Source organism: Hemiscyllium ocellatum, chromosome 29, assembly GCF_020745735.1.
Source record: "Hemiscyllium ocellatum isolate sHemOce1 chromosome 29, sHemOce1.pat.X.cur, whole genome shotgun sequence".
Taxonomy (NCBI): Eukaryota; Metazoa; Chordata; class Chondrichthyes; order Orectolobiformes; family Hemiscylliidae; genus Hemiscyllium; species Hemiscyllium ocellatum.
This window is the reverse complement of record NC_083429.1, coordinates 27,102,624-27,127,627: the sequence shown is the minus strand read 5'-3', so window position 1 is coordinate 27,127,627 and position 25,004 is coordinate 27,102,624.

The following is a 25,004-nucleotide window of genomic DNA, read 5'->3' as shown; positions in this document are numbered from 1 at the left end:
GTTTAAGACAGAATGTTCTTCTGGGTTGTTTAAAGGAATGCAAAGTTAACCTGCATACCTGAGTCCTCTGGGAGATGAACTACAATACTCTGAGAAGATTAACTTTCATATTTCTCAAACTATTGTAGGGACATCTTGAATTCAAAGCTATTGAGCAACTGTGCTTTCAATGAGTCCTCCATTAACATTCTCCACAAGCCATATATTTTAACATCCAGCTGTTGAGGATGATTCATTCTGGTCAATAGTTTTGATACTGCCTTGATTCCAGATAAGAGACAGATTCTATTACAGAAAGGGGTGGCACAGTGGCACAGTGGTTAGCACTGCTGCCTCACAGTACCAGGGACCCAGGTTCTATTCCGGCCTTGGGCAACTGTCTGTGTGGAGTTTGCACATTCTCCCCGTGTCTGTGTGGGTTTCCTCTGGGTGCTCCGGTTTCCTCCCTCAGTCCAAAGATGTGCAGGTCAGGTGAATTGGCCATGCTAAATTGCCCATAGTGTTAGTTGCATTCATCAGAGGGAAATGGTTCTGGGTGGGTTGCTCTTTGGAGGGTCGGTGTGGACTTGTTAGGCCGGACGGTCAGTTTCCATGCTGTAAGGAATCTAATCTCTAATCAGAAAGGAAAGAGACAGAAGAAGGAAATTAACACTGCAGGGGAAACTACAGGTCTGTTGGTCTAACATCTGATTCACAAAATGCTTGAATCCATTCCCATTAGAAAAGTCAATAAAACTTGATGAGAGCATATTTGTCACAAAGGGCCCCCATTATGTGGAAGAGAGGATGAGTCAGACTAGAATGTGTCATTTGCAATTTTTATTGCTCTTTTTTTTCTTTTGGTTAACAAAGGAGGAAAATCATAATTTACTCAAACAGAGTCAACATGCATTTGAAAAAAAAAAGTTTTGACATTTTTATTGACGTTCTATAAAGGTGTAACAATTAGGATAAATAAAGGGGACCCAGCAATTGTAATGCATTAATATTTAATAATAATGTTAATATTTAATATATTCAATAAGGTACTGGATAAAAGTTGATATTGTAAATAACAGCATGCATGATTTTCATGATAATATAGTAACGTGAATAGAGTATTGGTTGACTATTAGTAAATAGTCAGGATAAATAGTTGTTTTCATTTTGGCAAACGATAACTAGTGCTGTATAACCAAGATCCATTCTATGGCCTCAGTTTGATATTTCTCGCTATTAGTTATTCAGAATGTGTTGTAGCCAAATTTGCTGATGTCATAGAGATTTTTGAGTCGTAAATTGTGAGGAGGACACAAATGTCTGCTGATGTATGTAGATAGATTGAGTGAGTGAGAAAAAAAAGAATTGGCAGATAAGAGCATAATGTTGCAAAGTGTGAGATTGTCCACTTTAGTTAGAAGAGTTAAAAAGCAGGACATTAATACGTCTGGAAGTAAATTGTCAAATAGTTCAGAGAGATCTGGCTGTCTTTGTACACGATTCATAAAACCTTAAAATACAGCTCCAGCAAATAATTCAGAAGGTAAATGGAATGTTGACATTAATTGCAAATAGGATGGAATATAAAAGTTGGGAAACTCTGCAACACATTGGTGAGACCAGAGCTAGAATATTGTGTATAGTTTTGATCTCTTAAATTAAAAGGAGATATATTTGTATTGGAAGTAGTTCTGGAAAGATTCATTCTGTTGATTCCTGAGATAAAACGGGTAGTCTTATGGTGAAGTCGTCAGGAAGTTTGATCTATATTCATTAATGATTCTGAGGGGGCTGGAATGGGTAACTGTTGAAAGGATATTTCCCCTTTATAAGAAATGTAGGACAAATGTCAAAATTTTAAAATGAGGGGTTTAAGATAAAGATGAGGAGAAATTCCTTCACTTAAAAGCTCATTCATCTTTGGAGTTCACTACCAAAGAAAACAGCAGGAGCGGGACGATTGAATATATTCAAGGCTGAGTTCATCAGAATTTTGATTGGCTAGCAAGTCCAAATTTAGTGTAATAGACTGAAAGTGGAATCAAATTAGTCATGGTCAAATTCAACAACAAAGGAGGCTAAAAGAGCCAAGTGATTTGCTCTCATTTCTATTTTTTATGTTTTATGTTTCATCAGTGTAATTATGGAAAATCTTTATTTTTCATAGATCCAATAATATCCAGAATATATTTCCAACCTCATTTTTTAAATAAGAAACACCACTTAAAGGAAAACATCATACAATGCAGTGATCAAAGAGGTTTAATCTGAAATAGTGTGATTCCAATACTGATAAAAGAAAAAAACACAGCTAAAGCATTTCATATGCAGGTACATGGAAATTAAGTCTAGGTGCACATGAACATAGAAATCCACAGGTTTACGAATGCACGGATAAGATTGGAGAAACATACATGCACAGAACTTTACAAATCCATTTCACAGATGTGCATATATAGATCTATGTACACATATATCCATGTAATTGTCTATGCACATACAACTTGAATACTTAACTATAAAGTAGAACACTCATATAGCTATCAGTATTTAATTTAAGTTCTGGAAATACATTGGAAAATATTCCATAACAGCTAACAAATCAAGTGCCATTGCAAACAACAGGGCAAGAGGCTGTGTCATGTCTAACACACCTGATGGCAATGTCTTCTATAATCAAGGGATTGAAAATAAACTAATTCATTTCTATACTTGGGGCACTAATGTACGGCTGATCACATCCTTGCACTCACTGTTCATTATACAAAAGGCAAAATGTGTGAAGATGTGACCCTCACAACACAGTCCATTAAGTTTACTACTCAATCACTGTTGCATTCCTGTTTTCTTTGCCGTTATTGTATTTATTGTGCAGAATTCACTGAAAAAGAAAATCAAGTCCACAATGCGTACCACTATTTATGAATGATGAAAAGAACCATGTGTTAAAGGAGATCTGAAGTATGCATTCTGAATTACCACAAATTCACAGTGGCTCAGTGGTTTGCACTGCTGTCTCACAGCGCCAGTGACCTGGGCTCAATTCTAGCCTTGGGCGACCGTCTGCGTGGAGTTTGTACATTCTCTCTGTGTCTGTGCAGGTTTCCCTCCCCTCCCCCATGCTCCAGAAATGTGCAGGTTAGGTAAATTGGGGATTTGTTCAGGGATGTGTCGGCAGAGAGCATCATTCAGGGGAAATGTAGAGTGGTGGGGGAGTAGGTCTGGGTGGAATACTCTTCAGAGGATTGGTTTTGGACTTGTTGGACAAAAGGGCTTGTTTCCACGCTGTTTGGATTTTATGATGACATTCTATTAGCCCTTTCTAAAACTGGTGACCACTGTCAATCTTCCCTCAAAGTCAAGAATTTACTGCAATTATGATGTAAAAATAATTCTCACCATGTAAAACCTGCTCTTTCATGGTATCAAGATACACTAATATGGTAATTTACATTTCAAATATCCCTTCAATTTGAAACCAGCCAGCAATTAATAACAACTAATCAACACAGAGCGCAAAAACAGGATCTCATTTAAATTTGGAAATTATAAAAGGAGGTTAATCTTTCTCAATGCCAAAAAAGTCTTAAAATATGCAACTGAGAGTAGACAGAGAAAGTGCTCTTTGAAAAGTGTTTTATTGGAGGCAAATTTCACTGAATGAGAATGTGCATACTAGCAAGTGACTGACAAAGCGCAAAATGATTCTGTCCCGCAAAGAGGAAGATTATCAAATTTGATTTATTGTGAATCTATATAAAATACGGAGCTTTCACATATAGAGAGCAGCTCTCCAAGTTTCCTGAATTTCATGAATTCCAAGAAACCTAAACCCTGGGCAGTGGGTTGCTTTATATATATATATATACATATATTTATATATATATACACACACACACGTGTCATGCTCTGCAGGAATAACATGCAGTGATACTTAAATTAACTTTGTTTAAGTGATCAGATCACCAAGCTGCCAGTTCAGAGTTTTTCTTTAATCATCTAAATCCTTAAATTTCACTGGTGAAGAAGATAGATTACTGAAAGCATCAAACAGCAAGATTCTAGGTGCCATATTGTGGTGCAATTTGAGCTTCCCAAAATTTGAGGCACAGTGTTAATTTGAGCTGAAAGATGGAAGTTTCCACCTCATAATGTTACCAACAGTTGCCCTGCTACAACATATTTCCTGCCAACATTTCCTCCTAAATTGTGTTCTATTTTTCTTACAATACTTCAACTGTGAGGGAAGAATTAGATAACCTTGGAAAATAGACATGAGGATCATAGCACACAGTTAACTCCATCCTCATGCTTCTGAGTCAGACAGAATGCAAGCACACAGTGGAGTGCTCAGCTGAGAGTTCACATTCATGTGAGGCTGGCACTTTTTAAACTAACCTGCCTTCTTCGATAGGAAGTGCATTGGGAATGCAACAGTAGCAGGAATGGATGGTGAAGAGTGATTGAGTAGAAAATACGGAGGACATAACTTAACAGGGCATGCAGTGTTCTATGTGGAGAAAGTGAGGACTGCAGATGCTGGAGTATCAGAGCTGAAAATGTGTTGCAGGAAAAGCTCAGCAGGTCAGGCAGCATCCAAGGAACAGGAAATTCAACGTTTCGGGCACAAGCCCGAAATTCCTGATGAAGGGCTTATGCCCAAAATGTCGAATTTCCTGTTCCTTGGATGCTGCCTGACCTGCTGCACTTTTCCATCAACACATTTTCAGCTCATGCAGTGTTCTATGAGTTGAAGTGAGAAGGAGAAAGAAGAAAGAAATGGGATGAGTAGACGCCTTTGTCATCCCTCTACCTCGTCCATTTTCTCTGCAGCCTCTTCCTCCTTCTCTTCTTCAGTTGCTCACTGGCCAACTAGTTAAAGAAACATATTACCTCACATTCCTGTGGAGAAAATTGCACGGATAGTGTATGGTGAATCTAGGCACATGCTCTGGAGAACATTGCAGGATTCCTGCTGAGTGGTCCAGGAAGCAAAAACATTGCTCAGGCTGGTCCAAACTGAATGGTCCAATCATTGCCATTACTTGTGATAGCATAACTTTCATCAGCCAAACTTTGCTGGTGCGTGGGGTTTACATGAAAGATCCAGACTTAGCATTCAGAAAGCCACAAATTAGCAAGGTTCAAGGTGCCACATTGTAGTGCAATTTGCACTTTTTTTGGAATTCATGAAATTTAGGAACCATAGAGAGCTGCTGTTTGCATGTGAAAGCTCCATGTCAGCAAATAGCCATCATCCCATTCCCCACATTCCCACAAATGCTGATGACACAGCAGATTGATACAAAATAAAGGCACCATAATTCCTGCCAGAATTCTGGGCATTAGTCTGAATTGATCTCTCAGCTAAGGCGTTGAACATTTGGGAAATGAAACTCTTTATTTGCAGCACACCATTACATTTACAGATAGCACCAATAGAGTGAATTGCATTCAGTGAATGGAGAAGATCTGCAACCCTAGCGCAGCTTGCAGCTCTCTGAAAGGAAAACGCGTATGCTCCTGTCTGGCCAGCTAATGGTGAATGGCAACTGCAATGTGTTAGGCATGTCACCTGCTCCAGTCTGGAAGGAGCATGATGTCAAGAATTGGTAGAGTGTGGTTCCCTATATACCCACTGGCAATGTTGATCTAGCCTTGTTGTGAGGATACAATTCGACTTGTGATAGAGTTCAATGGACATCTCCTAAATAAAGCGGATTTGTTACACAAGCTTTTTGTTCTGTGAGGTAAGAGAATTGTTCTCAACACTTTAGGTACAGGCTAAGAAGCCTTGTCTCCCTCTTCCTCTGTCTTCAAGCATCCTGTCTTCTTTTATGTTGCCTTTTCTCAATCTCTATGCAATGTTGCAATCCAAGAAGCTGCAGCATCTATGACTTGGAGCAAGTGGTCTGATCAGACTCCTTTAAACCAGAAACAGTGCCCTGCATAGTGAAGAGGAGTCTTCTGAAGAAGAGTCACTGGATTTGAAACTCTGATTTTCTCTTCTCTCCACAAATGCTGCCAGACCTGCTGAGTTTCTCCAGCAACTTTGGTTTTTATTTCAGAACTCCAGCATCTGCAGACCTTCTCCCCCAGAAGTATAAGACATCTCAACTGCATTGCACAACGTAAAATATTTCATTATCTCCTAAGGGATGGTAACTAGGCTCAGACTCTGACCAGTTAGCACCTAACAACACACGATAACTCCTCCAAGAGACAGTCATTTATAATATATCAAAAGCTTTACCAAAGCTCTGAGTTATAAACCTAAAAATCTAATCCCTTCATTCAATTTGCCTTATACAACACAAACTAGCTCAGATGTCTCTCTGTATATTTAGTACCTCTGTGAAAAACATGGAAACAAATGAACATTATGGGGGACAAAAGCAAGTGAATGAAAGTTTTAGATAATTGGAAAACTTTGTAAACTTACTCTATCTTGATTCAGTTTTACTTCCAGCATAATTAATTGAATAAGATGCTAAATTGGTGATTGCTTTCCACAATTTTCTTCGAGTAAGAGAAAATTGGATTTCAATATATGTGAAATATTGTTTTTCACAATCTACTATATTTAACTGATTATCACATGAGCTACTTTAATACATTAACATTTCTAAGGAGTGAATATGTCATTACATTGGCAAGCAATTTGTTCTACATCGCTATCAATGGCAAATACGGTGACAAAATAACAAACAAGCCATTTGTATCTGCCTCCAACCCTAAATTATAGTCAATTTACAAAGGATGAAGGTCCATTTAAGATAATCAAAGTCTGTACATGCATATATCAAATGGTAAAATCACATCACCACATAAAGCAATGGATGTATCACCTACTGAACAATATTTGACAAGATAAAAGAGAATGTCAGTATGAGACATTTCTAATCTCGTATGTACAGCTACGACTAGCAATTGTTAAGATACTACTTTTTGGTTCTCATTTATGATTTAAATTGTTGATCTCAAATGATTCTTCTTCTGAGGTTTCAAACTTAAAGTTGAAATCGGAATAATGAATGTGGAGGTTTTCTTTAAATTAAAAAAAAACTGTACCAAAATTCTATTGTGTTTTCATATTGCCAAACCAGACTATTGTCAACCGTACTTTAAATTAGAGTCATAATGTCATCAAAAAAAAGAACAAAGAACATTACAGCACAGGAACAGGCCCTACAGCCCTCCAAGCCTGTGCTGATCCAGATCCTCTATCTAAATCTGCCACCTACTTTCTAAAGATCTGTATCTGTCTGCTCCCTGCCCACTTATGTATCTGTCTAAATACATCTTCAATGACTCTATTGTTCCCACCTCTACGACCTCCACTGGCAACGCATTCCAGGCACCCACTACCTTCTGTATGAAGAACTTTCCACTGATATCTCCCCTAAACTTTTCTCCACTCACTTTGAACTCATGACCCCTAGTAATTGAGTCCTCCACTCTGGGAAACAAAGTTTCTTGCTATCCATCCTGTCTACACTGCTCATGATCTTGTAGATCTCAATCAGGTCCCCCCTCAGCCTCCTTTTTTTCCAATGAAAATAATGCTAATCTAGTCAACTCCTCTTCTTAGCTAGCACCCTGGTGAACCTCCTCTGCACCCTCTCCAAAGCATCTACATCCTTTTGGTAATGTGGTGACCAGAACTAAATGCAATATTCCAAATGTGGCCAAACCAAAATCTTATACAAATGTAACATGACATGCCAACTCTTGTACTCATCACCCAATGAAGGAATGTATGCCATATGCCTTCTTGACTACTCTACCAACCTGCATTGCCACCTTCAGGGAACAAGGGACATGAACACCAAGATATCTCTGTACAAGACTTTTCCATTTACTGTTTGGCACACGCTGGAATTGAATCTTCCAAAATACATCACCTCACATTTGTCTGGATTGAACTTCATCTGCCACTTATCTACCCAACTCTCCAATCTATCTATATTCTTCTGTATTCTCTGACAGTCCCCTTCACCATCTGCTACTCCACCAATCTTAGTGTCATCTGCAAATTTGCAAATGAGGCAACCTACACCTTTCTCCAAATCATTTATGTATATCACAAATAACAGTGGTCCCAGCAGGGATCCCTGTGGGACACCACTGGTCACAGGTCTCCATTTTGAGAAGCTCCCATTCACTATGACTCTTTTTCTCCTGTTGCCCAGCCAGTTCTCTATCCATCTAGCTAGAATACTCTGGACCCCATACAACTTCACCTTCTTCATCAGCTTACCATGAGGAACCTTATCAAATGTTTTACTAAAGTCCATGTATATGACGTCCACATCCCTTCCCTCATCAATCATCTTTGCCATCTCTTCAAAGAATTCTATTAGGCTTGTAAGACATGACCTTCCCTGCACAAAACCATGCTGCCTATCACTGATAAGCCCATTTTCTTCCAATGGGTATGTATTCTATCCCATAGTAGCATTCCCTACCACTGATGTCAGTCTCACAGATGTGTAATTATCTGGATAATCCCTGCTATCCTTCTTAACTGAGGGGACAACATTAGAAATTCTAGAGTCCTCTGGGACCTCCCCCGTTTTTCAAGGATGCTGCAGAGATATCTGTTAAAGCCCCAGCTATTTCCTCTCTTGCTTCCCTCAGTAAACTGGGATAGATCTCATTCAAACCTGGGGACTTGTCCACCTTAATGTCTTTTAGAATACACAACCTTTACTCCCTCCTTATGCCAACTTGACCTAGAGTAATCAAGATCTATCCCTAACCACAACATCCGCCATGTTCCCCTCCTCGGTGGATACCGATGCAAAGTACTTGTTAAGAATTTCACCCATTTTCTCAGACTCCACGCATATCTTTCCTCCTTTGTCCTTGAGTGGGCCAACCCTTCCTCTAGTTACCCTCTTGATCCTTATATATGAATAAAAGGTTTGGGGTTTTCCTAAATCCTGCTTGCTAAGGATAACTTAGAACTCCTTTTAGCCCTCTTAATTCCTCATTTCAGGTTGGTCCTACATTCCCGATATTCTTCCAAACTTCAACTGTCTTCAGTGGCCTAGACCTTATGTACACATCCTTTTTCCTCTTAGCTAGTCTCACAATTTCACCTGCTATTCTTGGTTCCCTAATCTTGCCATTTCTATCCCTCATTTTCACAGAACCATATCTATCCGGAACTCAAATTAACCTGTCTTTAAAAGCCTCTCACATATCAAATGTGGATTTCCCTTCTAACAGCTGCTCCCAATCCACATTCCCCAGCTCCTGCTGAATTTTGGTATAGTTGGCTTTCCCCCAATTTAGCGCTCTTCCTTTAGAACCACTCTCGTCTATGACTATTCCAAAACTTACAGAATTGTGATCACTATTCACAAAGTAATCCCACAGTGAAACTTCAACCATTTGGCCGGGCTCATTTCCTTACACCAGGTCCAGTATGGCCCCCTTCCTGAGTTGAACTATTTACATGCTGCTCTAGGAAACCCTCCTGGATTCTTGTAACAATCCCAGCCAATGTTGGGAAAATTAAAATCCATCAGCACCACCCTGTTGCTCCTACATCTTTCTATGATATCCCTACATATTTGTACCTCTATCTCATGCTCATTGTTGGAAGGCCTGTCGTACAATCCCAATATTGGTACAGCACCCTTCCTATTTCTGAGCTCTGCCCATATTGCCTCACTGCTCGAGTCTTCCATTGTGCCCTCCTTCAGCCCAGCTGTGATATCCTCTTTGATCAGTAATGCAGCTCCTCCACCCCTTTTACCTGACCTTACCAAAAAATCGATATGCGAGGGTATTTAGTTGCCAATCATGCCCTTCCCTCAACCAAGTCTCAGCAAAAGCAATAACACCATACTCCCAGAAACGAATCCAAGCCTAAGTTCATCTGCCTTACCTATGCTATTTCTTGCATGAAAACAAATGCACTTCAGATCACTAGTCCATCTGCGTTCATCCTCCGCTTCCTGCCTACTCTTCTCCTTTAGCACGTGACACTGGAAGCAATCCTGAGATTACTACCTCTGAGGTCTTACTTTTTAACTTGCTTCCTAACTTACTAAATTCTTTGTGTAGGTCCTCATCCCATTTATTATCTATATCATTGGTGATTATATGCACTACGACAACTGGTTGTTCACTCTCCCCCTTGAGAATTTTCTGCGGTTGATCTGAGACATCCTTGACTCACGCACCTGGGAGGCAACATACCATTTGGGAGCCTCATTTTCGACCACAGAAATGCCTACCTACTCCTCTTACAATTGAATCCCCTATGACTATAACCCGTCCACTCTTTTCCCACCCTTCTGTACAGCAGAGCCAGCCACAGTGCCATGGACCTGGCTACTGCTGTCTTCCTCTGATGAGCCATCTCCCCCAACAGTATCCAAAACAGTACACCTGTTTTGGAGGGAAATGACTGCAGGGGACACCTGCACTTCCTTCCTGCTCTTTATCTGCCTTTTGATCACCCATTCCCTTTCTCCCTCAGCAATCCTAATCTGCGGTGTGACCAATTCGCTAAACATACCATCCACGACCCCCTCAGCATCATGTATGCTTCAAAGTGAGTCCATCTGCAGCTCTAGAGCCATCATGCAGTCTAACAAGAGCTGGAATTGGACACACTTCCTACACATGAGGAGCCAGATACATCAGCTGTGTCCCTGAGCTCCCACAATGAACAAGAGGAGCTAAACACGGGTCTGAGATCTCCTACCATTTTTAATCTTAAGCTTCACCTAAATTGAGCAGCACCCAATCCTCGATCTCTCTGTCTCGTTGCAATTATAATGGAGGCCACAGACTCCTGAGGTAAGCTTTTTGTACAGTTTACTTACCTTCCCAGCAGCCCCCAGTCCTCATTCTCTCTGCCCTCGCTGCAATTAAAATGGACTGCACAGCATGAAAACAGACCCTTTGGTCCAACTCGTCCATACCGACCAGATATCCTAACCCAATCTAATCTCATTTGCCAGCACTTGGCCCATATCCCTCTAAACACTTCCTATTCATTTACCCATTTGTATAAACTAATTCTTTAGAATTCCAACTATATCTGGAATATTCAAAGTAATTAATTTACAATGGGCTGTTAAAGCATATGAAAGGAAAATGATCTGTTTTGAAAGACATTGTGCTTAATTACATTTGAATTTACATGTATGCTTAATAACTACGGTATCACATTGACCATTTATACACTGACAAAAAGTAATATCATATTGGTGAAGATCTTCACATCAGTAATAAACTTAAAGGGTGTTTAAATTGTTTGAGAAAGTCCAAACCGACTCTGAAGTGAGACATCCTCCCTCAGCAGTTCTGGTGTTCCTTGATTCTAGTGTCGAGTTGGCTGAGTTAAGTAAAGTTGTAAAAGACCTCCAAAGCTGCAATTGTTCGATTGTGTGACTGAGATTATAAGAGCAATATGCGAAGGATTAGCATGCTTAGTAATAGGCGAAAAGATACAATTTGAAAGGGTGCGTATTTTTTTAAAGGGTCCATTTTAATTGAATGACTCCAAAAAGAAAATATTGCCTCCTATTCAATGATAGGGATCTTCTGCAACATAGTACTCAGTATATACCATTTTCAATTAGTTCTGTTGAAGTGATAATACCAAACTGTTAAGAGATTAAAAGCTAAAACTTCAAATACTTCAGATGTTCTGAAAATCTGAGCATCGATTCCGAAGAGGACATGTCTAGAATGCTCTATTTAAAAGATGAAATGCAAGCATTAGATAGGGGCTTGGTAAGAAGTTGAAGTTGTTTGAATTGGCTTTTCAAATAGCTGAGACTTTATGTTTTCAAGTTTAATAAATAGTTATTTCCATTTAAAAGAAAATGTCCTGAAAGGCAGTTGAGCATTTAAAAATATTTTGCATAAGCCTGAATTAGATGTCACAGTTCTTCTCCAGTTTGGAACTCCATCTAATGCCTTCTGCTTGTCTGAAAGCCAGCAATTTATCTATACTTCCTACACTCAGTCACTCAGCCAAATTCATGCATATGTTGCCACAGTCTCCTTTATCCCAAAGATTTCAACATTGCTGATATGACATTTTAACAAAAGCCTTTTTGAAATCCTCATAATGTATGCCATCTCTGGTATTTTCCTGTGTGACCACAGCTGATGTTTTGTGATATTTGTAACCTCTGCTAGTATATGGTACTGGGTAAGGCCTGCTTGATGTAGTTTGCTGTCACTAATCCTCTTCTGCCTTTGCATTGTCTTGGACCTATCTAGTGATTAGTGATAGAGGATACATAATTTTAGAATATTTACAGATGAGATACTGTTTTTAGACAACAAGAAGATTTATTGCATGATAGCAATGGATGTTTGATCAGATGTAATTCCTGAAAGTATGCGAGCTGATTTGGATACATCTGCTTCCATCAATTAGATTAGAACTCATTGTCTCAACATGCTTTCTCTATATCATCAGAGAATGGGTGGAGCCAATTCAATGTAAGCAATAACTCATTCAAAACCATTACATCATTACAATGACCTCATCAACACTCAATGTTATTTCTTCTGAAGAAATGAAATTAGTTCAACATGATTTGGTCGCTTCTCAGTAATCCCTTTCACCCCTGCTTATTCACATTTTTGTTATACGCATAGTTCTTCAATTCTGGTATGAACATTGCTACTATTTTGGCACCTTTTCTAATGTCTATATACTTATTGTATTTCTAATTAGTTATTCATACATGGGATTTGGGTATCACTGGCAAGGCCAGAATTTACTGTATGGCCCTCGTTGTTCTTAAGAAATTGATGTGGAGGTACTGATGTTGGACTGCAGGGGAGGGGGTGGGGGGTGGGGGACAAAGTTAAAAATCACACAACACCAGGTTATAATCCAACAGATTTATTTGGAAGCACTAGCTTTCAGACTGCTGCTCCTTCATCAGGTAGCTGTGGAGCAGGATCATAAGGTACAGAATTTCTAGCAAAAGATCAGTGTAATGCAACTGAAACGTTACATTGAACAAATCTAGATTGCAATTAAATCTAGGTTTGCTCGACATATTGTTTCAATTGCATGAAACTGTAATCTTTTGCTATAAATTCTGTGTCTTGTACTCCTGCTCCACAGCTATCTGATGAAGGAGCAGCACTCTGAAAACTAGTATTTCCAAATTAATCTGTTGGGCAATAACCTGGTGTTGTGTGATCTTTAACTTAAGAAATTGGTCATAAACAACATTCCTGCACACAGGTTGGTCATCTACTCATCTAGTTAAGAGCACAATTAAGACTGAACCTGCTTCTATGTGTCTAAAGTCAGATATTAGCTAGATTAGATATGGACAGTAAAGTAAGGGCTGTCCTTCTTTAAGGGGAGAGGAATGCACCAGATTTTTTTTTTTCGAAATGATAATCTGGTAGTTTTCTGGCAGTCATTATTAATACTATATTTTTGTTTCAGATTCAATCTACTGAATTTATGTTCCTCAGTTTTGCTGGTAGGATTTTAATTTAGTCTGAAACATCAGTTCAGAGTCCAGTTCTTAAGAATGGTAAAATAACCAATCATCATGGAAACCAGAATTATACCTTGCATGTAGTCTGACCAGGTTTTTATAAACTTTGTACATTTATGTCATTGTTCATTAATGAGATGTGGAAGTTGCTGGCTGAATTAACATTATTTCCTGTCCCTCGTTTTGCCCTTAAGAAGGTGATGGTGAGCTGCCTTCTTGAACCACTATAGTTGATGTGCTGTGGGTTGACTCTCAATGCCCTTAGGGAGGAAATTCCAGGATTTTGACTCATCTGTAGCGAAGAAATGGTGATATATTTCCAAGTAAGGATAGTGAATGGCATGGAGGGAAACTTGCATGTGGTGCCGTTCCCATGTATCTGCTGTCTTCGTCCTTCTAGATGCTCTTGGTTGTGGGTTTGGAAGGTGCTGTCTCAGGAGCTTTGGTGAATTTCCACAGTATGTCTTTTGATAATACACACTTATAATACTGAACATCAGTGGTGGAGGGAGCAGACGTGGTGCCAATCAAATGGCAGCTTTGACCTGGATGACATCATGCTTCTTGAGTATTGTTGGAGCTGCACCCATCCAGGCAAGTGGAGAGTATTAACTTGTGCCTTGTCGATGATGAACAGGCTTTGAGAAGTCAGGAGGTCAGTTACTCACAGCAGTATTCCTAGCCTCTGACATGCCCATGTAGCCACTGTATTTATATGGTGAATTCCTGGTCAATGGTAACCCCAATGATAATAAGGATTCAGTGATGGTAATGCTATTGAATATCAAAGGGTGATGGTTAGATTGTCTCTTATTGGTAAAGGCCTTGCCTGGCATTTTTGTGGCATTAATGTTACTGGTCACTTGTCAGCCCAAACCTGGGGTACTGTCCAGATCTTGTTGCATTTGAAGATGTTCTGCCTCAGAATTTGAGAAATAACAAAAGGGTGGTGAACATTGTGAAATCATCAGCAAATATCCTTAATTCTGACCTTAAGATGGAGGGAAGGTCATTGATGAAGCAGCTGAAGATATTTTGGCCCAGAACATTGCCCTGAGAAACCCCTGCAGAGATGACCGGGAGCTGAGATGACTGACCTTCAGCAACCACAATCAGTCTTCTTGCAAAATATAACTCTAACCAGTGGAGAACTTGGCCCCGATACCCATTGATTCCAGTTTTGCTTGGGCTCCTTGATGCCACACTCAGTTGAATAATGCCTTTATGTCAAGGGCTGTCACTGTCACCTCTGGAATTCAATTATTTTGCCCACGTTTGAACAAAGGCTGTGATGAGGTCAGCAGGTGAGTGGTCCTGCTGGAACCCAAAGCATGCATCACTGAGCAGGTTATTGCTGAGCAGGTGTTACTTGATAGCACTGTTGATGACATCTTCCATCGCTTTACTGATTGACAGCAGACTGACAGGCGGTATTTGGCTGGGTTGATTGTCCTGCTTTTTTTGTGTACTAGACATACTTGAGCAAATCTCGACATTGCCATCTACATGACAATGTTGTAACTGTGCAGGAAACCAAATCAGAAATTGATGGATAAACTCAGCAGATCAGGTAGGTCTGTGAAGAGAAATCCGAGCTAATGTTCCTGATCCAGTGACTTTTCTTCAGAACAGATTGCAATTTCTGATTTTGTTTCTGATTGCCAGCATCCACTAGCTCTTTGTTTTTTATCATGCAACTGTATTAGAAGAGTATGGCAAGGGAAGCAGCAAATTCTGCAACACAAGTTGCCGGAATGTTGTTAGGGTTAATAGCCTTAGCACTATCCAGTGCCTCCAGCCATTTCTTGATAACACATGGACTGAATTGAACTGGCTGAAGACTGCTGTCTGTGATGTTGAGGATCATTGGAGGAGGTCGTTAAGGATTATCCACTGGGCACTTCTGGCTGAAGATTGCTATGATTGCTTCAGCCTTACCTTTTGTGTTGATGTGTTGGGCTCTTCCATCAGTGAAGACAGGAACTTCCTTCCTCCAGTGAGTTGTTCAATTTTCCACCACTATTCATGACTAGATGTGGCAGGACAGCAGAACTTAGATCTGGTCCGTTGGCTGTGGGCTTGCTCAGCTCTGCCTATCACTTGCCGCTTAGCTGATCATCCTATTTGGTAGCTTCACCAGGTTGATACCTCAATATTAGGTCTGCCTCCTGCTGCTCTTGGTATGTTGTCCTGCACTCTTCAATGAATCTGGGTTGATCCCTTGGCTTGATGGTCATGTTTGAGCAGGGGATATGCCAGGCCATGAGGTTGCAGATTGTGTTGGAGTACAGTTCCGCTGCTGATGGTGGGCCACAGTGCATCATGAATTCCTAATCTTGAGTTGCTAGAACTGTTTGAAGTTTGGCTCATTTAGCATTGTGATGGTGGCACACTTCTCAATGTTATTTTCAACGTGAAGGCAGGACTTTGTCTCCACAATGACTGGGCATTGGTCATTAATAGCAATACTACAATGGATAAATGGATTTGTGTTGAAAAATGTGATGTTGGAAAAATACAGCAGGCCCTGCAGCATCCGAGGAGCAGGAGAATCGACGTTTCAGGCACATGCCCTTCTTCAGGAAAGAGGCTGGTGTGCCAAGCGGGCTGAGATAAAAGGTGAGGAGGGGAGGAAATTAGGGGAGGGGCACTGGGAATACGATAGGTGGAAGGAGGTGAGGGTGAGGGTGATAGGCCAGAGAGGGGGTGGGGGCGGAGAGGTCAGGAAGAAGATTGCAGGTCAAGAGGACAGTGTTGAATCCGAGGGTTGGGACTAAGATAAGGTGGGGGTAGGGGAAATGAGGAAGCTGGAGAAATCTACATTTATCCCGTGTGGTTGGAGGGTTCATGGGCGGAAGATGAGGCGCTCTTCCTCCAGTCGTTGTGTGGCCAGGGTCTTACGATGAGGAGGCCAAGGACCTGCATGTCCTTGGCGGATTGGGAGGGGGAGTTAAAGTGTTCAGCCACGGGGCGGTTGGGTTGGTTGGGTGTCCCAGAGGTGTTCCCTGAAACGTTCCGGAAGTCAGCGGCCTGTCTCCCCAGTGCAGAGGAGGCCACATCAGGTGCAGCGTATGCAGTAAATGAAGTGTGTGGAGGTGCAGGTGAATTTGCGATGGATATGGAAGGATCCATTGGGGCCTTGGAGGGAGGTGAGGGGGGAGGTGTGGGCGCAAAATTTGCACTTCTTGTGGTTGCAGAGGAAGGTGCCGGGAGTGGAAGTTGGGTTGGTGGGGGGTGTGGACCTGACGAGGGAATCACAGAGGGAGTAGTCTCTCCAGAATGCTGATAGGGGTGTGGAGGGAAATATATCCCTGGTGGTTGGGTCTGTTTGGAGGTGGCGGAAATGACGGAGGATGATGCGATGTTTCCGGAGGTTGGTGGGGTGGAAGGTGAGGGAAGTGGGGTTCTGTCCTGGTGGCGATTGGAGGGGCGGGGTTCAAGGGTGGAGGTGCGGGAAGTGGAGGAGATGTGGTGCAGAGCATCGTCGACCACGTCGGAGGGGAAATTGCGGTCTTTGAAGAAGGAGACCATTTGGGCTGTTAGGTAGTGGAATTTTGGTCTTCTTGGGAGCAGGTGCAGTGGAGGCGAAGGAATTGGAATATGGGATGGCGTTTTTACAGGGGTCAGGGTGGGAGGAGGTGTAATCTAAGTAGCTGTGGGAGTCGGTCGGTTTGTAGTAAATGTCTGTGTTGAGTCGGTCGCCCGAGATAGAAATGGAGAGGTCTAGGAAGGGGAGGGAGGAGTCTGAGATGGTCCAGGTAAACTTGAGGTTGAGGTGGAAGGTGTTAGTAAAGTGGATGAACTGTTCAACCTCCTCGTGGGAGCACGAGGTAGCGCCAATTCTCAGCCCGCTTGGCACACCAGCCTCATTCCTGAAGAAGGGCTTGTGTCTGAAACGTCGATTCTCCTGCTCCTCGGATGCTGCCTGACCTGCTGCGCTTTTCCAGCAACACATTTTTCAGCTCTGGCCTCCAGCATCTGCAGCCCTCACTTTCTTCTCATAAATGGATTTGCGGCCAGGAGATTGATAAGGATGAGATCAAGTATGTTTTTCCCTCTCGTTATTTTTCTTACCACCTGCTGTAGACCCATTCTAGCAGCTGTATCCTTAAGGACCTGACCAGTATGATCAGTAGTGCTGCTGCTGAACCCCTCTTGGTGGACACTGAAGTACATTTTGCCGTAATCAGTGTTTCCTCCAAGTGTTGTTCAACACGGACGAATACTGATTCAACAGCTGAGTGAGGACAGTATGTGGTAATCAGCCGAGGGCTTTCTCATCCATGTTTAACCTGAAGCTGTGAGACTTCATGGACTTTGGAGTCAATATTGAAGACTCCCACAGCAACTACCTCCTGACTGTATCCCACTGTGCCGCCATTTCTGCTGGGCCTGCCCTGCCGGTGGGACAAGATATATCCAGGGATGGTGATGGTGATGCCTGAGTTATTGTCTGTAAGCTATGACTTTGTGCAGATGATGATGTCAGACTGTTGTTTGACTAGTTTCTGAGACAGCTCTCCCAGTTTTGGGACTAGCTCCAGATATTAGTGAGGAGGATTTTGCAGGGTCAACATGATTGTTTCTGCCATTGTTTGTATCAGTTGCCAGGTGATCTGTTCGGTTTCATTTCTTGATGACACTTAATAGTGGTTAATACATCTAAATGGCTTTCTATGCCATTTCAGAGAGCAGTTGCGAGTCAACCATCTTGCTGTGGGTCTGGAGTCACATGTAGACCAAACCAGGTGAGGACGGCAGATTTCCTTCCCTGAAGGAGCCAGATGTCTTTTTTCTCCAATAATTGATGATGGTTTAATGAACATCAGTAGATTCTTAATTCCAGATATTTTTCATTGAATTCAAATTCCACCATGCCTATTAAACCTCTCTATACTTGGTGCATTCAGAAATTTAGAAATTCTACTATTGATCCTGGAGTTCAATGCAAATTGTGATCAGAAGATTCTGCGACTGAGACATCTTTTCATTTCTCACAGCAATAATCGACATGAACTAACAAACACGAAAGCTCCTTTATAATTATGTATTGCTTCATGGCTAGAAAAATCCAGCAAAAGAAATGCAACACTAACTCTGTCCCTAAGCCATCATAGAATTTGTACTATAATTCATCCATCCATCTGATACATAGAACATAGAACATAGAACAATACAACACAGAACAGGCCCTTCGGCCCACGATGTTGTGCCGAACATTTGTCCTAGCTTAAGCACCTATACATGTACCAATCCAATTGCCGCTTAAAGGTCACCAATGATTCTGACTCTGCCACTCCCACAGGCAGCGCATTCCATGCCCCCACCACTCTCTGGGTAAAGAACCTACCCCTGACATCCCCCCCTATACCTTCCACCCTTCACTTTAAATTTATGTCCCCTTGTAACACTCTGTTGTACCCAGGGAAAAAAGTCTCTGACTGTCTACTCTATCTATTCCCCTGATCATCTTATAAACCTCTATCAAGTCACTACTCATCCTTCGCCGTTCCAATGAGAAAAGGCCTAGCACTCTCAACCTATCCTCGTACGACCTATTCTCCATTCCAGGCAATAGCTTGGTAAATCTCCTCTGCACCCTCTCCAAAGCTTCCACATCTTTCCTAAAGTGAGGTGACCAGAACTGCACACAGTATTCTAAATGTGGCCTTACCAAGGTCCTGTAAAGCTGCAACATCACCTCACAACTCTTGAATTCAATCCCTCTGCTAATGAACACTAATACACCATAGGCCTTCTTACAAGCTCTATCCAATTTGTAGCATGAAAATACCTTTTTCTAAAATTGTGTCAATCAATTGCCCGAAGGAACTGAAGACCTTCACTCTTCACAAAGCGAGCCAGGCCTCTTGGGTTCAAATGGATCAGCAACTTCAAATTGCCCAGTGTCTATATTTGAATTGTAATTCTGTGTGTCTCAGTGAATGCAAAAACATCTTTGCTGTTCATCAGCAAGCTCACACTAATAATCAAGTTCATGTCACAGAGAGCTAGAAATAGCTTTCATGACTAACATTCACGGATGCCAACTAATGCATGCTCTTCTTTTTTATTAGCTTTGTTATATTCACTCATTGCATGTGGACTTTGCTGGCTGGATGAGCATTTATTACCCATTTCTAATTCCCCCGAGGCAAAATGATGGTGAACTGTCTTCTTTAGTGGCTACAGTCCATTTAGTTAATTTCCATTCCAATATCAGAACGTACATTATTAGGTTCTTATTAACCTCCTACTCCCTGCAGGAATGCAGAATGCAGCAACTCCAGCACCCACATTATGACCTCCATTGATAGCTCTGGCTAGATAGTGGATTCAAACACATTGCTGCATGAATGCTTCAATTATTTCCTGTTGCCTGATTGTAATCTGTTCGTTTCCAGCCCCAAGATACTGCTGATAACACAAAAGCAAAATACAGCAGGTGCTAGAAAAATGAACAAAATCCAGCAATTGCTGGAGAAACTCAGCTGGTCCTGCTGCATTTATGAAAAGAAATGTTGAGCTAATATTTTCATTCCAATGACATCCCCCTCAGACATTGAAATCTTGTTCGCATTTATTAGAATATTGGCAGAACTGAAATTTTCTCACTAACAGGAAAGTTTGGACAGGCTAGGATTCTTTCCTTTAGAAAGGGGACAGACGAAGGCTGACCTGATAAAGGTCTTGGAAAAGATGACCGGGTGAAGTAGATGTTTCCGCTTGAGGGAGACAACCAGAGCCAGGAACCCTCAGTGTATAATAGTCATGAATTAATCCAGTAGGATTTCAGAAGAGAATTCTTCACTTAGATAGCAGTAAAAATGTGCAATTCACTCTAGTGGGGAGTGGCTGAGCTGAATTGTATCAAGACGTTTAAGGGGAAGCCAATAAACAAATTAGGGAGAAAGGAATGGACGATGTAGGAATATGTGAGGTGAGGGAGACAAGAGGAGGTTTTTGTGGAGCAGAAGTATCGATATTGGAGCAGATGGGCTGAGTGGCCTATGACTGGGCTGGAAAATAAATGTAATTCTCTCAAAGCACCTTTCAGGTACTCCATGTGCTTCCTGCAATATTGATAGCTAGAGAAGGTCAATCATCAGAGCAATCAGAACAAGTGCTTGCAGCTTCAGTAAGGCCCGTGAAAATTATACTTCATAAACTCTATGACTTTAAAACACAACAAGACATAGGCAGCTGAGAAATGTGGGCTAGAAAGAATAAGAAAAGGTTTGGCATGGTGTTTACTTCAATAGAAGGAGCCCAGCACATAAGGCAGGCGAGCTGAGGGCACAGATAGAAACCTGGTGATTGTCTTGCTGTGATTACAAAAGGATAGTGGAAAGGAAGATAGCAATGGCACAGCAGTCTTTGTTCTCCTTAGCTGCGTGGCCACTCGGCCCCTCTAGCCGTGATTGACCATTGCCTTCACTGACTGCAGTTTCAGAAGGGACCTCCAGGGTGCATGTAGAAAGCAAAATTCCTGACAGTGTTTCCTGTCGTAATGGAGAGGACAATAAAAAAAAAGAGATGTAGCATTTTTTCTCAAAGAAATAAATAAATATTGGAAAGATTATCAAAAGAAGCCGTTTGGATCGGCTCAGGGACAAAGTCAGTCACTCTCCGTTAGTGGAATATAGAGCCCCAGATAATCAGATGTAAGCAAGTCTCTGAGGAATACAATAACATCAGGGCAGTATTAATTCACCCAATACTAATTTATAGATTCATAGAGATGTACAGTACAGAAACAGAGCATTTGGTCCAACTCATCCATGCCGACCAGATATCCTAAATTAATCTATCCCATTTGTCAGCATGTTCCTCTAAACCATTCCTATTCATATACCCATCCAGATCCTTTTAAATGTTGTGGTTGTACCAGCTTCCACCACTTCCTTTGGCAGCTCATTCAGTACGAGCACCACCGTCTGCATGAAAAAGTGGACTGCGTAAAGTTAGGCACAAAATGGGCTCAGTGATAGGAAACTGGGAAATTGCCAGTGGCTGTTTGTATGACTGGTCATCTGAGGCACTGCAGAGCTCATTAAATACCAAACACCAAACCCCATCCCATGGCCCACTTTGAGGCATATTAATGATTTGGACAAAAATATAAGGGGCGTGATCAAGAGGTTTGCAGATGCTTACCCATGTGATTGATAGCCAGGAGGAAAACCTTAGACTGCAGAAAGATATCAAGAGACTGGTCAGTGCCAGACGATCGAAAAGTAACAAGTGGAAAGATGGTGGGAAGGAAAACATCAGTGACGCAGCAATCAATGCTTTCCCTCATTGCACCCTCTAGTGGTGATCAACCATCCTCACCACTGACTGCAGCTTCAGAAGGTTGCTTAATCCTGAGAAATGTGGGGACATGGTAAAGGAACCCAATTAATGGGAAGATACTGAGAGCTGTAGAGGAAGTAAGGGGCATTGGTGTGCAAGTCCACAGACCCTAAATGTCACAGGACAGGTTGATAAGGCTGTAAGAAGGCAAATGGAATCTGCCACTGAGGCATAGAATATAACAGCAGCAAAGTTTGTGCTGGAACTGAAGACCTTATTAGTTAGGTTGATGGGCGAAGAGTTCGATACTCTACTGAATGACTCCATCAGAGAGAATAAATTTAAGGTGAGAACTGATTTACAAGGGATATGAAAAATAATGTTTTCATCCAGAGGGTGTTGGGAATATGGAACATGTTGTCTGAGAGGTGGTACTCTCACAACATTTAAGAAACATCTGGATGAGCACTTAAAAAAACCCAGAGAATAATAGGTTATGGACCAAGTATAAGTAAATGAGTTTAGTGTGATTTGGTGTTTGCTGATTGGCATAGACATGGTGGGCCATAGGGCCTGTTTCTATGTGATATGACTCTACTGCTAAAGCACAGTTTAGTTCTGTCAAGGATGTTTACAGCAAGAAATATTCACTGTAATCTACTCTGCATAATTCAAGGACATGAAGTTCAAACTGCATGATAATTTATTTTCATGACATTCAAATTCCTATATTGCTGCCTTATGTACTTTGCTTAATTCCCATGATTGAATAATTCAATTTTTTAATGTGAAGAAAATTGAATTATCAGGACTGCAATCCTCAATTATAAAGACCCTATGTAATTAAGAGTGACTTATCAATTGATTCAGTTATTAAATTTTATTGACCTCAGATTGTGTCTCGTTTTCAACTAGTTTACAATGAAATACAGAGCACAGTTGTTCAAAAAACATTGATTCTTTTTGATGATCAGCCTTTTTTTCATGCTCATAAATGCTAATTGTATCTGTAACAATTTATTCCATGGATCACTGCCATTTTAACGCCAAAGTTACAGTCATTCTGTGTAGCATTTGTTCTTTAACAAATTGTTGCTATGACCATTTTGAAAAGGTATCCATTGTCACAAACTGCATCAGACAGTTTGCTGAATCTACACATTCTTATAACATTGATATTGAATCTCTACTTTGTGGAAACAGGCTCATCAAGTCCACACTGACCCTCCAAAGAACATTCCACTCAGAACCACCAGGTCCTATCCAGGAAATTCTGCATTTCCCATTGCTAATCCACCTAGGCCGCACATCCCTGGACACTATGGGCAATTTAGCAAGGCCAATTCACCTAACCTGCACATCTAAACATTGTAGGAAGAAACCGGAGCACCTGGAGAAAACCCATCAGACATAAGGCAAACGTGCAAATTCCACCCAGACGGTTGCCTGAGGGTCGAATCAAATCTGGATCCTTGGCACCGTGAGGCAGCAGTGCTAACCACTGCCATATGATACACAATATCTGAGCTTAGACAGTCAAGAATTGCTTTCCTGTTAGTAAACCTATTGAACTATAATCTGTTTTTTTAACTTTGTCCACCCCAGTCCAACACTGGCTCCTCCACATCACGGGATTCCTGCTTAGGAGAAAGTGGAGACTGCAGATACTGGAGCTCAGAGTCGAAGAATATGGTGGTGGAAAAGCACAGCTGGTCAGTCAGCATCCAAGGAGCAAGAGAATCAACATTTCGGACATAAGCCCTCCATCAGGAATGAGCTGGTTAAGGATTTTTGCCTGAAACATTGTTTCTCCTGCTCCTCAGATGCTGCCTGACAAGCTGTGCTTTTCCAGCACTTTCCTGCTTAGGATGTTGGGATGGTGAAACTGATAGGATGATTTACTGAATCCAGGTCGTTTCAGTAACTCCTGACAAGTGAGGACTAAAAATGCATCGCCTTTCAGTTGCACGTTTCAATAAGTCTGACAGAACAGTAACACTTCAGTCGGGACTGTTGACCAGAATCTGCATATTCCAGATAATTACCTGCATGAACAATTTCCAATGTTGGTCCTTGGGTAGAAGATAGTTGCAAATGAAATCCTTCAAGAGCTTGACCACCACCGGACATCGGGTCAAAGTGTACTCGTCTACCAGTTGGCTGAAGTTGTACCTAAAAAGGAATCCCAGTCTGAATCTTTGACAAATATTTTTCAGAAGTTTTCTTTCCAATTTCATTATACAACCTGTTCTGATGCATCACAGAAATAAGATAGCCCCCATGGTGCTTTGCATTCTCACCAGACTGTTGGAATTAAAAGAGATGCACACATTGAAGTGTACAGTTTACCAGTGAAAAATGAATGAGCAAGTGTCTCTCCTTATTAGACAGCCCAATAGGGATAATGGTAGAAGTGCCTAAAATCAGCTGGTCTTAATACTTATCGCAGGCTGAGCATTCTGCTCAGCTTTCCCCCACAGTTGGTACTTTTGAAATTTTAATTATTGTTGAGATGTGATGTTAAATGAATTCCCCTGAAGTTTGCCATCTGTCAGGCCAGTCACCTCTTGCTGCACAGAGCTATAAATATCATTATGGACTTCAAAGAAGCCACTATTATGTGAACTTGAGTTCCCAGTGTGACTTCACAGTTTGACTTTAAAGAAAGCACAAGATGCCCTTTATTGTAACTCAGTTACAGGACCATATGATTAAAACATACACTTACAAAAGCCCTTATAATAAGAGAATTATTGGATGACAACTGTCACTGGCTTTCAATTGTTAAATAATGACACTGTGTCAATGGATAAATACCATTTATACTGCACAGGTGGGCATTGTAACATTTCTTTAGTTGGAAATATTCTGTGAAATGGAGTCATCACTGAGTCACTGTATGTCAGTTTGTTTCTAAGTTAATGGAACAACTGAAGAAATTAATTCTTCACTATGGAACAGACGGATTATCCTACTGGAACAATGTTAATATTGAAGAAAATGTTCACTGTGCATTTGTTAAAACATTATAGTCATCTCGGCTGTTCCAAAATAAATAATTTGTTTTGTTCAATGACATCAGAATGATAATATATGCCCAATTGAGCATGTGTGATTGAAAGTAATGCCGTTTGTCTGTTTTGTTCAGATAAATCTGCATTAACTTCCTTATTATTTCAGCAGGAATCAGTTAAGAACCATAGAATACAAGAATCAGAGAACTTT